Below are 12,711 nucleotides of genomic sequence, written 5' to 3'. Positions count from 1 at the left end.
CGTCTCTCCTTGCTAATCCACTCTAACATTGGACTGAAGGACATTCATTGTACTTTAAAAATGTCTCATTTGTAAAGTTCCTCACTTCAATACTAAGAAAAACTTCATCAGTAGTAAGAAAAACCTACCTGTGGAGAAATAATCTGTCATCCAGAAGGATTTTGTTGGCCTTGGAACCGATAAAATGACATACAAAAAAAGAATAAAGGGCAGAGCCAAAGCAAGAATTGAAGCAGAAATTCCTGGGATTCAGAATGATCACGAAATAGAAATTCTGCCTGGCTTGGGCACCACAAAGCAAAGCCCAAGGCAGACAAATAAAACACCTCTGACTCCTCCATTTCATCGTCATGAAATATCCTGAGACATGGGGGTGGGAGGAAAAAAAAGAGTTCAAATGAATCATTTCTGTTTTCTAGGAACAAGAGGGTGAGATTGCTAAAGAGCATTTTTAGCTCCGATGAATAAATAAATAAATCAGAGGAGGGGATAATGGAGCTTTTAACCACTGCAGGTGCAGGTGGTAACAGAATATTGACCAAGTCTTTCCTGAAAGCTTTTGCTGACTCAGTCACTGATAATCCCAGTCTGGTGCTGATTTATGGGCACTGAAGGGATGATGTGAGTTAAATCACCTGAATTGCACCCCTTCCCTAACCCCTCTGAATTTCAGGGTGTGTTTGCCCTTACCCCTCACTCAGGGCACCACACTGTTGCCAGATTACTTTGTCAGAAGCTGAATTTTCTGTGAAAGGCACAGAGAGGATGTACAGTGTGAAAATGAGAGTGGCACAGGGGCAGACACACAGACCCCACTGCAGCAGTGCCCATTGAGGACAATGACATCCCCTCTTCAGTCCACACAAGGGTCACATCCTGTAAAACCTAAAAACTATTAAGTGTTATTATATTTAAATTTTTTTAGATTTTTTTTTCAGTCTGATCACGTGCATACTGTGACAGGTAGTTTGGCTTTTGGGTTTTTATTGCCTGTTCAGAAACAGATCCCAGGGCAGTGACCATAATGAGAACTTCATTGAGTATCCTGCCTGCTGCTTCATTCTGGACTGATGGGGAAGGGATGTGATCTGCCTCTGATGAAAGATTCCTCAGGCTGAGAACAGAGCAGGGAGCAGGTGAGGATCCATCCCTGGCATCTCCCCCTTGGTGCTGCCTGTGGCTCCCACCTCTCACCTTTCCTGCTGCTTCTGCTCCACTGAATTCTTCAGCCTGTGGTGCAAATGAGTGGGTTTGAAGATCTCTGAGCCTATCAGAAAAGAAGAATGAATAGACAATGATCATTTTGGGCACAGGTAACAGAAGGTTCTTGCCCAGTGGCAAATATTTCCCCTCTGCTTTCCTGCCCAGGTGCTGCTCTTCATGCTCAGCCCCGAAGAGGGGTAACCACCCATTCAAATCACTAAAACAATCTAAAAATCAGAGGAGTCCAGAGCTTTGTGGGTGATTTAGAAAGACAAAATCTGAGGGAGCTGTGCCTGTAAATGCTGTGTGAGCTGCTCTCAGTGCGTGGTCAGATTTTTAGCACCAGTTAACCATGGCATAATGGAACACAAGTTCATGCTTTTAGTCCCTCTATTAGTGTTTTTAATGTGATGCTCATGTAGTTGGAGGCAGTTATTGAGTTCTAAGTAGGAACATCTGGAAGAAAATAATTTTCCATGTGCAGTGAAGTGTGCTGGGCAGCAGCAGTGTTTGGGAGGGACAGAGTGGAAAATGTCTGGCTAAAATACACTCAGTGCCTTTGGGTGAGGGCAGCTCTGGGTGCAGCTCCTGGAGGACAGAGAGTTTCATTCCTGCCTGTGGAGACACATCCCCATCCTGCTGGGCTGTTTCCACCTCCCCACCTCATCTTTCCTGCTGGAAATGGCTCCTTGGCTCTTCCCTGCCCTGAGCTGTGGCCCAGCCAGGGCTGCCACCCTCTCCTTTTGCATTTTGTCATTTTCTGCACAGACACAGAGATGCTGCTGCTTCACCTGCATCTTGGAGATGCTGCTTTTCCCCCACTGGGCTCTTGGTTTGCTTCAAATCCTCACATTTCTTCTGTCTTAGTTTGATTAGTTTCATTCAACTGGTGGAAAACAAAGTTAAGGCAATGGCTGCTCTAAATTAGGTGTGAATTTTATCTGAACTCAGTGTCCTCATGACATAAACCTGTAACTGCAGTGATATAGAAGTCACCAGAAAACTCGGATTTGATTCAGAAAGTACTTAAGAAGTGAGAAATGCTAATTTTTTAGGTCTAAACTTTTTTTTTTCAACTAGTCACATACTTCAATTTTATTCTATTGTATTTTTTTTTAATTTCCTGTCAGACCAGCCCTAATGAATAAATCCAGATTGCAAATTGGGAAATATTCTTCCTGAAGACGTAAGGTTAAACCAAAGCCAAGGAGACCCTGGCTGTAGGCCTGGTGTTTAAAACACCAGCCATTTGTTTGTTATGGGCATCCACACTCACACACAACTTTATTTTCCATTTGGCTGTCGCATTTTTCTCCTAAGACTGGGTATCCCATCAACGTTCTTCCTGAATCATCCTTCACAAGAAATTCCACAGCACTTCACCACTCCTGCCATCTGTCTGAAATCCTTCCCTGATGGCAAAATAGCATTTCCTTTGTCTTCAGCAGACTTGGCAATGGGCAAGCCCACAAACCTAACCCAGAGCCCTTTGTATGAATGTCAGAAGGGATGAGGATGGTTCTTAAGGTGTATTTTGTTGGATTTCACTTTGGCATGTGAGATGTAAATGCTGTGAGAGCAGGAGACTTTAATCCCTTTGGCCAGCAGGAATTGAGCCTTTGCCTTCTAAAACTGCCCCCTCCTAGAACACATGCAAGCTTGCAAGGCAGGAAATAATAGAGAGACAATTATTCATCCGAGTATTAATACTTCTTCTGATATGATTGTTTTTATTTTTGTGGAGCACAGCTTACTTTGGAGCTGGCCAGCCTTTGGAAGCTCTCCATCCCCAGATCTGATCTCCAAAACAGGAAGAGGATTTGACAGGCACATGCAGCACTATGGGCAAACACAAAGCACCACGTAAAGGGCTGGCCCTGGACCAGCTTTGTATGTGATGTTGAAACATTTGGTGTTCTGCTTAAGGTTTCTGCCAGGAAACATCTGTGAGATTCTGCTGCAGATAACACAAAGTGTTTGATCAATCCTACCTAGAGAGGCTCTGGAAAGGCTTCAGAATCAAAGGGTGCCCATGTTGGGATAGCCTGGGTGACCTGAGCCTTGCAGGGCTGTTTGCAGCACCTTGCTGGAGGTCCCTCACCATTTCCTTCATCCATCTCCTCTCCACTGGCTGTCACAAACATCTAAACAGGAATTTTGTTTTAAAGAATCTTTTACACCCTGTTTATCCCATGCAGGTTGATGGATTATTTAGCTTACTGACTGAAGCAGAAGTCATTGAAATTATTTCTGGCTGACTGGCAAATACATTCCAGCTCTCTTTAACAGAGAAAGCCAAACAAAAATAGAAGGATGAAAGTTAGTGCAAAAGAAAAGCCCCAAAAGCACTCAGTGCAAACCCTGCTCACACTGAAAGCCTTTTCTGCTCCTGGTGAACAGGAGAGAAGCTTGCAGCAGAGCTTGGTGGTGCTTGGCCCTCCTGTGACACTGTTCCAGCAACCTCTCAGTGATTAAAATAAGGCTCCAACCTCAGGGCAGGGTCAAGCAGCCCTGCTGCTCCTGGAGCCTCACACCAGGCTGGGGATCAGCAGGAGCTCAGTGGTGTAAGGGAAACTGCAGCTCACAAAACCTTTCTTTTTCCTTTTCCCCAACAAAATTCAATAGAGCAGTGACAGTTTTTCCTCCCTCTGGAAATCAGTGCTAATGGGCACTCTTGGTTTGGTTTCCCTGCTTCCCTGGTGCTGAGCCACACAGGACCAAAAGAGCAGAGTGTATTTATTCCAAATGCCACCGTGCTGCCATTGGGGCAGCACAGAAATGTCTCCAGTATTTAACTGCTGCTCCCTTAAGCAGCAGGCCAAGGATTTCCAGAAGAAGATGATGTGTTTGTCCCCTCCTGCAATAAGAAGAAAACAAAACTGTTGGGTGTGATGTTCTCACCACCCTGATTTGACACCTTTTCTATAATTATCCCCCTGTGTGGCTGCAAACACCCCTGGAGCAGGTGACTTATCTTGCTTTAAACATTGTTACTTAGCAACTGAGGTCAAAAATGCAGAGATTGGTGTCCTGAACAGCAGTTGTTGCTCCTGAGCACATGCAATGTGTTTTCTCCTACCTTCCATGGCATCACTGAACTGGTAAAACCAAAGGAACATTCTGGGCAGCAGCAACTTCTGCTTCAGGAGCCAGGTGTGGTCCTGGCACTCCTCAGTGTTGCTCCCAGCTGGGCTGGAAGGTCTGGGAGCAGGAGCCCTCTCCCTCTCTGTGCCATGTGCTGCCCTGTGGCAGCCCAGGCCTGTTCCCAGCCCAGCAGCACAGCAAAGCCCAGCTGAGGGTTTGCAGGAGCACACCTGGAGCGTCCCAGCCGAGCTGGGTTCCTGTGTGCACACATCAAATGCTCACGTTGGCACAACTGGCATTTAGTAAAACTGTCCTAAGGACATTTTAGTTACAGGTTACAGCCTCTGCTTAGCACAATGTTTAACTGTGCTGCTGAAGAGAAGGTCAGAGCAGGAGGAACTTGTGTTGTTTCCTTACTGTGCCCATTCCCTGTCACTTTTTGGAGAGATTCTTGTTTATCTTGTGTCTCTCAATCACAAGTTGCCTTAGCAACAGTCAGACTGTGAATGCATGGAGGAGCTGCAATTAAACCACACTTGCACCTTATTTTCCCCACAAAAATTGTAGAGGTACACAAGCAGCACCTTTCCTGGTGTGATGTTGAGAGAGATTTAGAACATTACAAACTACACAAGTCAAAAAGGCAGCATGGTTTGGAGAGGATGTCTGTCCCAGTGGCCACAGCTTTTATAGGTGTAAATCAGGGAGTCCAGGTTGCAAAGGCTTTGTGTGGGCATTGCACAGCACACTGTGAGGTCTGAGCACTATCAGAAAATGGAGGTGAAGTCTAATTGCTGCATTTTTCTTCAGTATCAGCAAATGGCTCTTTTCCCCAGCAGTTAATTAAGTCAGCATAGGAAGAAGAAAGTTTCACTTGGCTATAAAGAACCCTCCCCTCCGGATTCCACGTCCCGTGCTGAAGTGCCGAGGACAAACCAAATGACAAGTGTTCCCAACACCAGTGTTCTCCTGTGCAGCCTCCAGCACTGGCCACTCCCTGCTCCAGGCTCTCCCAAAAAAGCCAAATTCTTGGGCTATGATAAACTGGCAGGGCTGGAACAAGCTCCCAGGATTTAATAACCAGAGCTGGACTTTGCGTGTGGCTGCCCTGAGAGGCTGGCAGTGAACGCTCCCAACTGCAGGGATCCCCCCAGGGCCTTGGCCAAGTAATTCTGGTTTGTCCCTCACATCATTCCTCACATGTTTCAGGTTGAGGGAGAGTACAATACAGCACCAGAATGAAAACACAGTTTTACTTTGCTCTGAGAGGCTGGCTCACCTGGGCAGGGAGTGAGCAAACATGGAATTCCTCTCTCTGTGCCAGTGCAGGGCAGTCGCTGTGGTTCAAAGCCAAAGCTGATGAGAGCTGATTGTGTGATTGGAGGGAAGAATTCCTCTGGGGAGGTATTTAGCCCTGCAAAGAAACCTGGGACAAGCAGGATGTTCCCTAAGCAGGAAGGAATGGGGAACTACGCAAGGCATGAGCGGCTCTGGTCACGAGCCCTCAAATGGGAATCTGAGAGGGAAACAAAGGGCATTGTGTGGGGTGGGGAGCTCTGAAACTGCAGCTGAGTCCAGCTGAGAACCACCACGGCCTTACAGGAAACCCCACACGCGTTTGGCTGTGCTGCTGATGGTGGGGATGAGGTGTTTCAGCTCAGAGCCACCTCCCCATCACCCCAGGGCTCTGCTGGGGCTCTGTGGGACAGCCTTGAGCACGAACTTGGCTCCTCCACGGCTCCGCTTTGGTTGTGACTGCAGCATTTTATCTCGTTATGAAAACTGCTGTAATCAGAGTGTCCTAGACCCTCTCCCTGCAGCTTGAAGGCAAACTGGGAATGTGGGTTGTTGGTGCATTTTGAAGGGAAAACACTCTGATAAGAGGTGAAAGGTTTGGAGGTAGCGAGAGGTTGATATGAATGCAAATAAAATCTATTAACAAGAAGTTTTGGGTAAACTTTGACTTTTAGATAATGAGAAAGGGATTGGTTTGTTTTTTGAAGTACAGAGAAGCACATTTTCCTGATTTCTCTTCTACCCCAAATGTAAAACATCTTTTATTGAAATCAGAGTAGTTATTGCGTAACCAATGAAAGTAGAATTAATAACCTTTGATGAACAAAATCTCTATTTTAAATTAATCAATAACACATGGAAAAACCCTGAAATTGTTTTTAATTTGTTTGAAAAATTGATTCTCAATTTTGTTGAAAATCAACAAAATTGTTGATTTTATTTCTTCAGACAGAAAATTGACCAAAAGCCAGTTTAAAACAAAATAAAAGAACAACTGGCATGTTTTGTAAGTCAACAATTTTTTATTGCCAATTTATTCCCTCAAAGTGTGGGGCTGTAAAATCTGGATTGTAAATGGGATGGAGAAGCACAGATTTCAGCTACCTCTTCATTGCAGTGGGTATTGCCAAGCTAATAATGCAGTTACAGGGTGCTGCTTTCAATGAGGGGTAAGTTGTGCCAAAAAAAGCAACACTCATAAATTAGGTCATATATTCAAGTTGTCCAATTGTTTCATGTACCAAGTTTACTGAGTATTTTCTTTAAGGGTAAAGAATAACCAAAGGTATGTTGTACAGACTATTCTTCAAAACAAGTTTCCAAAAATAATAAACACAGGAAAGCACGTTCATATCAGTTATTAAAAACTCAGCTAATGGAATTTAAAGTAATTTTTTTTTTGTAATAGAAGAGGGGAAAAAATTATCCTTCTTTTCCAGGAGAGCTTTCTATGTTAAATTGCACTCATGTATGAGAACTGTAAGAATGCTACAGTTTCAGCAGGATAAATGAAGTTATATACCATAGCCTACAATTTAGACCATGCATATTTTACGAGTAAGGAGAAACCATTTATGAAAACAGGAATCCAACTGCTGATGAGGATGAGGTGCAAGGAGTGTCCCTGTGCCAACAGCAATTGTTCTCACTGCTTCAGAAAGGGGGCACAAGCTCACAGGGAGCTGCTCCTGTTTCCTTGCCCTTCAGCTCTCAGAGGCAAAGCACAAACTGCGTCCATCGATTGCTTTGCAGGTACATTTACTGTATGCATTTCCAATCATCAAACCAAAGGCTGGGATTTGCTTTCTGTCCAATAATCCTCATTTTCTCTGAAATGGGAACTATTGATCCCTTATGTTTCACTTTAATCCAGACTCTTTATTGCTGAACAAATTCTTTGAAATGTAGCTGTAGGATCATCCTTTCTAAATTAGAGTTTCTCTGCTTGGTTTCTTTCCTGATACAAGCAACTAGCAGAGCAGAAGTGCTCTCCACATTGAAAGCAAACAAACAAACAAACAAACCTGATTTTTTTATTAATACTCAAAAGTCTAGTCATTGAGTTAAGATGTATGCCCACAGTCTCTATGCAATTTATCCTTAAGTGCTTAACAGGCCAAGTGAAGAGACTTGAAAGAACATTCTAAGTAGCAACCCAAGCACCACAGGCCTGCATGATCTACCTAAAATAACTCAAACGCTTTTGAGGAATGGCTACAGTGTTAAATATTTCCACCTATTCATCCTGTACCAACCCAGCTCAGAGCAAACCAGGCTGGAGGCTGGGGAGAGCAGAGATACAACAGCACAAGACTCCTGGTTTATGTCCTTAGTAGTACTCAGGGCAGGGTTAACCAGCAAGGCAGAACACAATTAGGTTGATCTAGTAATATTGGTGATGTTGCCTTACTCAGCAAATCCTCTTTCTGTCATATTAATTATTTGCTGAAGCCATTTGCTACTTAAACTGTGAAAGCTGAAATGCATCTGTGATTTTTCCTTTTAATCTTTGGCTAAGGATTTTGTAGTAGATAATCCAGCAGAGTGTGTATGGTGGGTCTGTGATTTCTTTTGCCAAATGTATCTGTGAATGAACCTTGCAGCTCTGGAAACACAGAGCCCTTTACAATTTTTTGCCAAAAAAGCAATTACAAGCTGCTTGGAGGCTGGTACTTGTGTGCAGTCTCCTTCTATGTTATTGTTAGCTTTAAAGGGAATTAATCAGGGGGTGAAGCAGAGCTCCCATCCAGAGCTCAGTCAGGATGCTGGAATATGTTTGCACCCCTCAGCACATGGGTGGAAATGTTCACTTGAAACAATGCAGGTGGTCAGGCCATGCCCTGCCTCACGCCAATTCCCAGGGCTTCCCCTGCCCTGGCAGCTGCTGCTGCTCCCACACAGGAAAGGGAATTATTCCAGGGACTGTGCCTTAATTACAGCCTGGCAAAGGGAGTTTGTGTCTGTGGAGTGTCAGTGCTGCAGAGGAACGAGCCCTTCTCCAGTCCGCAGCATGAGTTAAGGAGCGACACTGGAAGCAGTGCACAAATAATCAGAATTATGACTACAACTGCAGGCTCCACACACTCGTCTGCTCCTCTGCTCCAGCTCCAGGGTACTGCTGCTCTCAGTGGAATTTAATTCAGTCCATGTGAAGGCTGAGTGATGGTCAACTTTGCATTCTACACCTAAAATCTTGTTGGAAAGACTGCAGACTGGCTGGTGCTGGCTGTAAGGAAGAACTATTTCATAATGGGGGCACAGATGTCCTCAGCAAAAATTAATAAAGCTCATCAAAACCTCCCTGCCCAGAGAAAAACACTCCTTGAGATACAGAAAAGCACGTTTTTAAATGGAAACCAAAGTATCTTGTATCATGTAAGCAAAGGTGTCTTTTTGCCACATGGAACTGTTCCTTACTATGAAAAGACTTCATTGCCTTCGTTGGTCAATTCTCTTGTAATTTTTTCAGCAGTAATAACAACAAGGAGAATCGTGAATGCTTTCCACTTCCAGGAGGGCTTTACAAATGAGAGACTTCAAGGTGTTTTTTCCTTGGCAGCACTGTTCTTTCACTTGAGCCTTTCCATTTGGTTCAGTGGAGGCTGCAGGGCTCCAGGTCAGCACAGAAGGACCCTCCTGGGTGAAGGGCAGCTGTCAGTCTCTCCTAAAAACCACAAGTTTTTTCCTTGGACACTCCGACCTGATGTGTTTTGGCTCTGTCCAGGCAAAGAGTTAATCCTTACTCTACAGAAACCATTGGGAAGCTGAAAAATACGACAGTGAAGTAACAGCAAAATTCAGCACGGGAGGAGGATGAGAGGGAACATTGTATTTGCCAAGGGTTTTTCCTGTTGTCGCACCAGAAGAGGAAAGGTGATAAATTCCTGATCACTCCCTTTTGTGCCTGCACCTGAGCACTGCAGCATCAGCAAGGAGGAAGAAAAGGCAGAGATCTGAATGGATGAGACACCAGATGTGAGAAAGCATGGAAGGAAATAACAGCCAAAACGCTGAGAAAGAAACGAAGCAGCGTCGTTCTTTTTTCACCTTTTAATGAGGCTGGTGTGAGCACCCCGGGGCCTCAGCAGCAGCTTACGGAGGGCCCTGGAGCCGCCAGCCCGGGCTCTGCCTTTGCTCCTGGGGGACACGGAGGGACGGGGAGCGCAGAGCAGGCACAGCCCGGGGCACTGGTGACATCTAGAGGATGTCACTGCGGCTTCGGGCACCAGCCGCAGCTCCGAGCAGGGCAAGGAAGGAAGGGAGGAAGGGAGGAAGGGCTGCCCGGCCATGGGCATCTCCGGCTGCCAGCTGAGCCCATCCCACCGTGCTGGGGCACAGGAGAGCGCCAAAATCCGCTCCGTGTGTGCCTGCCCTGGGGAAACGCTCCACTGCAGCTGCAGAGCCACCAGCGAGGGTGTGAACTGCACTACTGCGAGCAAGGAACAGAGCAAAACTGCTCCTTCACTGCTGTGACTGACTTAGCAGGAGCCTGTGCCTGGGGAAGCTGTGACACCGTCCCCAGGCCGTGACAGAGTGTGACAAGGAGCAGAGGCAGCTGCTGTGCCCTGGGAGCATCTCCCCTGTTCCCCCCACAACCATTGATGGTATCCTGCCCTGGGAGCAGTGCACAAATAATCAGAATTATGACTACAGCTGCAGTGCATGGACGCCTCTATTTCCTGCAGTGCCAATGACAGGCAGGTGTCACACAACAGAGAAGGTGCAGTGGGAGCTCCAAGTGCTCTGCAGGGCTGCTGCTTCCAGCTCTTGTGGGAATGTCACTGCAGTGCCTTCCTGAGAGCCTGGGCTTGCTCAGCCTCGTGGTGCTGGCGGCTCCCACTGTCCCTTGGCTCAGGAGTGTGCTGGCACAGAGGCTCATGGCAGGGCTGCCAGGCTGCTCCAGGCTTGCTGGCAGTGGGGACAGCAGCCTTGCCCACATCCCCTGCCCTGCGCAGCCAGAGGTGCTTTCATGTCCTGTGCTTTTTTTACCAGGAAAGTAGATCCCTTGTTTCTCTGACATTTTCTCCTTTAAAGCTGCATGAGAACAGTGAAGACTAGCAGGCAAAGTCAGCCTGACCCAGTGCTTCAATGGCAAATATTAAACTGCAGCACTCAGAGAAATGATGAAATCTCTACTGGTAGAATTTAACAACCTACTTACACTGGAGCCAACCAGGAGAGATTTATAAAGCTGTAAAATCAGCTAATTCTGTTTTAAATTATTTCAGAACCTGAACAGCACAAGCTGTCTTTAAAATCAAAGGGCAAATTTGACATTAAAAAATGAGATTATACATTGTGGCCAAAATTAAATGCTGTTGACCCAATCATATAACAAGTATTTGTGAGGAATAGCAGGGACAAGGATTTCTGAGATTGTTTCCACTCAAAGAGAAAATTGATGGTCGTCTCCTTTCCTCTCAAGCCTTCTAGAAGTCCTCTTCCACATGACATCCTCCCATGCCCACAACACCTCCCTGCTACTGGTTTGCCCTTTCTCTTGCTCACAAAGGGCTGTGAGGACCAAACCAGCTGGGCCCCACGTTTTCAGAGTTTTTCTCAGAAAACCCCTTGGGCTGCTGAGTCAGGCCTGGGACTTGCCACACTTCAGGTTTTAGTCACCCCAGGCAGAGCTCTCTAACTCTCCATGCCCAAGGCTGGCAGAGCAGCCTGCAGCCCTGTCACCCACTGCAGCTCAGCCTGGTGTTAATTCCGTGAATAAGAGCCTGACACACGACACAGGGTTTGCAGCACGGGGCTCCCAACCAGAGCAGGATGCTGGCTGAACTCCAGCACGTACAGTTCTCTGCTTATTACACTAAACATTGCAGCTATGTTATCCAAATTGTACATCTGAGTAAGAGTTCGCTACTTCAACCGAAACGCTGTGCTCGGGGCTTACTTGCTTTTTCCAAAAGGCTGTGCGATGTTTGCAGACACTGATTCAGAAATGAGTGTTCGTGTCCCACTGCTTTAATTACTCACACGGAGCGAGGAACGCGCTCGCAGTGGAGCAACACGGGCGGGCTTCAATTTATCCTTCAGCGAGGCGACTCGTGCTCCTTCAGGAGCTGAAGGACGGGGTGGGAATTGCCTGTTTCGCAGGGATCACGGTCATTGCCGGCTGAGTTTCGCGGCTGCTCGCCCTTGCTCCGGCCGGCGCTGTCTGTCCGTCCCTTACCGCCGCCCGTCCCTCGCTCCTGCCGCTATCTCCCTGCGTGAAACCACACGGGCTTGTTTTTTCCTACCCGGCTCGATAAGAGCCAACAGATGTCAGTGCAGCCTGAACAACACGGGCCGTGCTCTGCCCGGGGCTCTGCCCCTGCAGGAACATCCCCGGTGGGAGATGTCCCCCGGGACACCGGGGCGAGGGGGAGAGCGGCGCCCGGGACGGGACCGCTGTGCCAGGGGAGGCTGCACAGCTAAAAATACCCGCAAAGTATTTTTAAAAACACGTTCGAGGGTCCTTATAAACACACAGCGTTTTGTTGACAGAACAAGACTGCTCATTTATGCTGTGTATTATCCTTGAAAACCTGCTCTGTTTGTGCAGGGAGTCCCATGACAACCTCGGCTTGCTGTGATCTCAACAACAAATGTGTCCCTTTATCTGCTGGAGAGGGACAGGGGGGCAGCAGGAAGTATCTGCAGGCTGTAGGAAAAGCAGTTAAGAAATGGAAATAAGCTGCTTTATCAAAATATTGCTTTGCTGTTTTCACAAGTGCAATCCCAGTGGCTTTCTAGCCCAGCTCAGGGCACCTCTTCTGTGGCAGGTCGATGCTAGATTTGTGTGTAGAGCCCAGTAAAACCAGTGGGATTGGCTCCATCGTCTGGTTAAGTGATGTCTGAATGGAGGGAATTTGACAATGGGGTTTCATCTTTTTGCCATAAATATGTTTTCAGGTGACAGCTCTAGGACAGAGAAGGCCTCTCTAGGGAAACTCACTCATGGTCCATTACTGGGGGTGGGGGGAGGAAAGTGAAAGCATTTTCATATTCCTGAGGCAAACTGGGTCATGAAGCCACAAACCAAGATAGTCAGGGGAAAACCAACCATTAAGATAGCCAAGGGGAAAGGTAGCGAGTTTTATTGTATTTGAGAGTGAAAAGTTTGTACTTTGGAGTTTG

At 46.6% G+C, this 12,711-nt stretch overlaps 1 long non-coding RNA gene across 1 annotated transcript; it reads right to left on the bottom strand.

Annotated features, from left to right (window-relative positions):
- Nucleotides 1–964: 964 nt before the first annotated feature.
- On the bottom strand, nucleotides 965–11,777 carry LOC129127536 (uncharacterized). The gene is made up of 2 exons (XR_013184565.1): nucleotides 11,486–11,777; nucleotides 965–1,267 (listed from the first exon to the last, which is right to left on the bottom strand). It is a non-coding gene; the product is annotated as an uncharacterized LOC129127536 (long non-coding RNA).
- Between the last annotated feature and the right edge of the window lie 934 nt (nucleotides 11,778–12,711).

Source organism: Agelaius phoeniceus, chromosome 17, assembly GCF_051311805.1.
Source record: "Agelaius phoeniceus isolate bAgePho1 chromosome 17, bAgePho1.hap1, whole genome shotgun sequence".
NCBI classification, from domain to species: domain Eukaryota; kingdom Metazoa; phylum Chordata; class Aves; order Passeriformes; family Icteridae; genus Agelaius; species Agelaius phoeniceus.
Note: the sequence above shows the minus strand (reverse complement) of the source record. Positions and strands in the feature narration are given on the sequence as shown.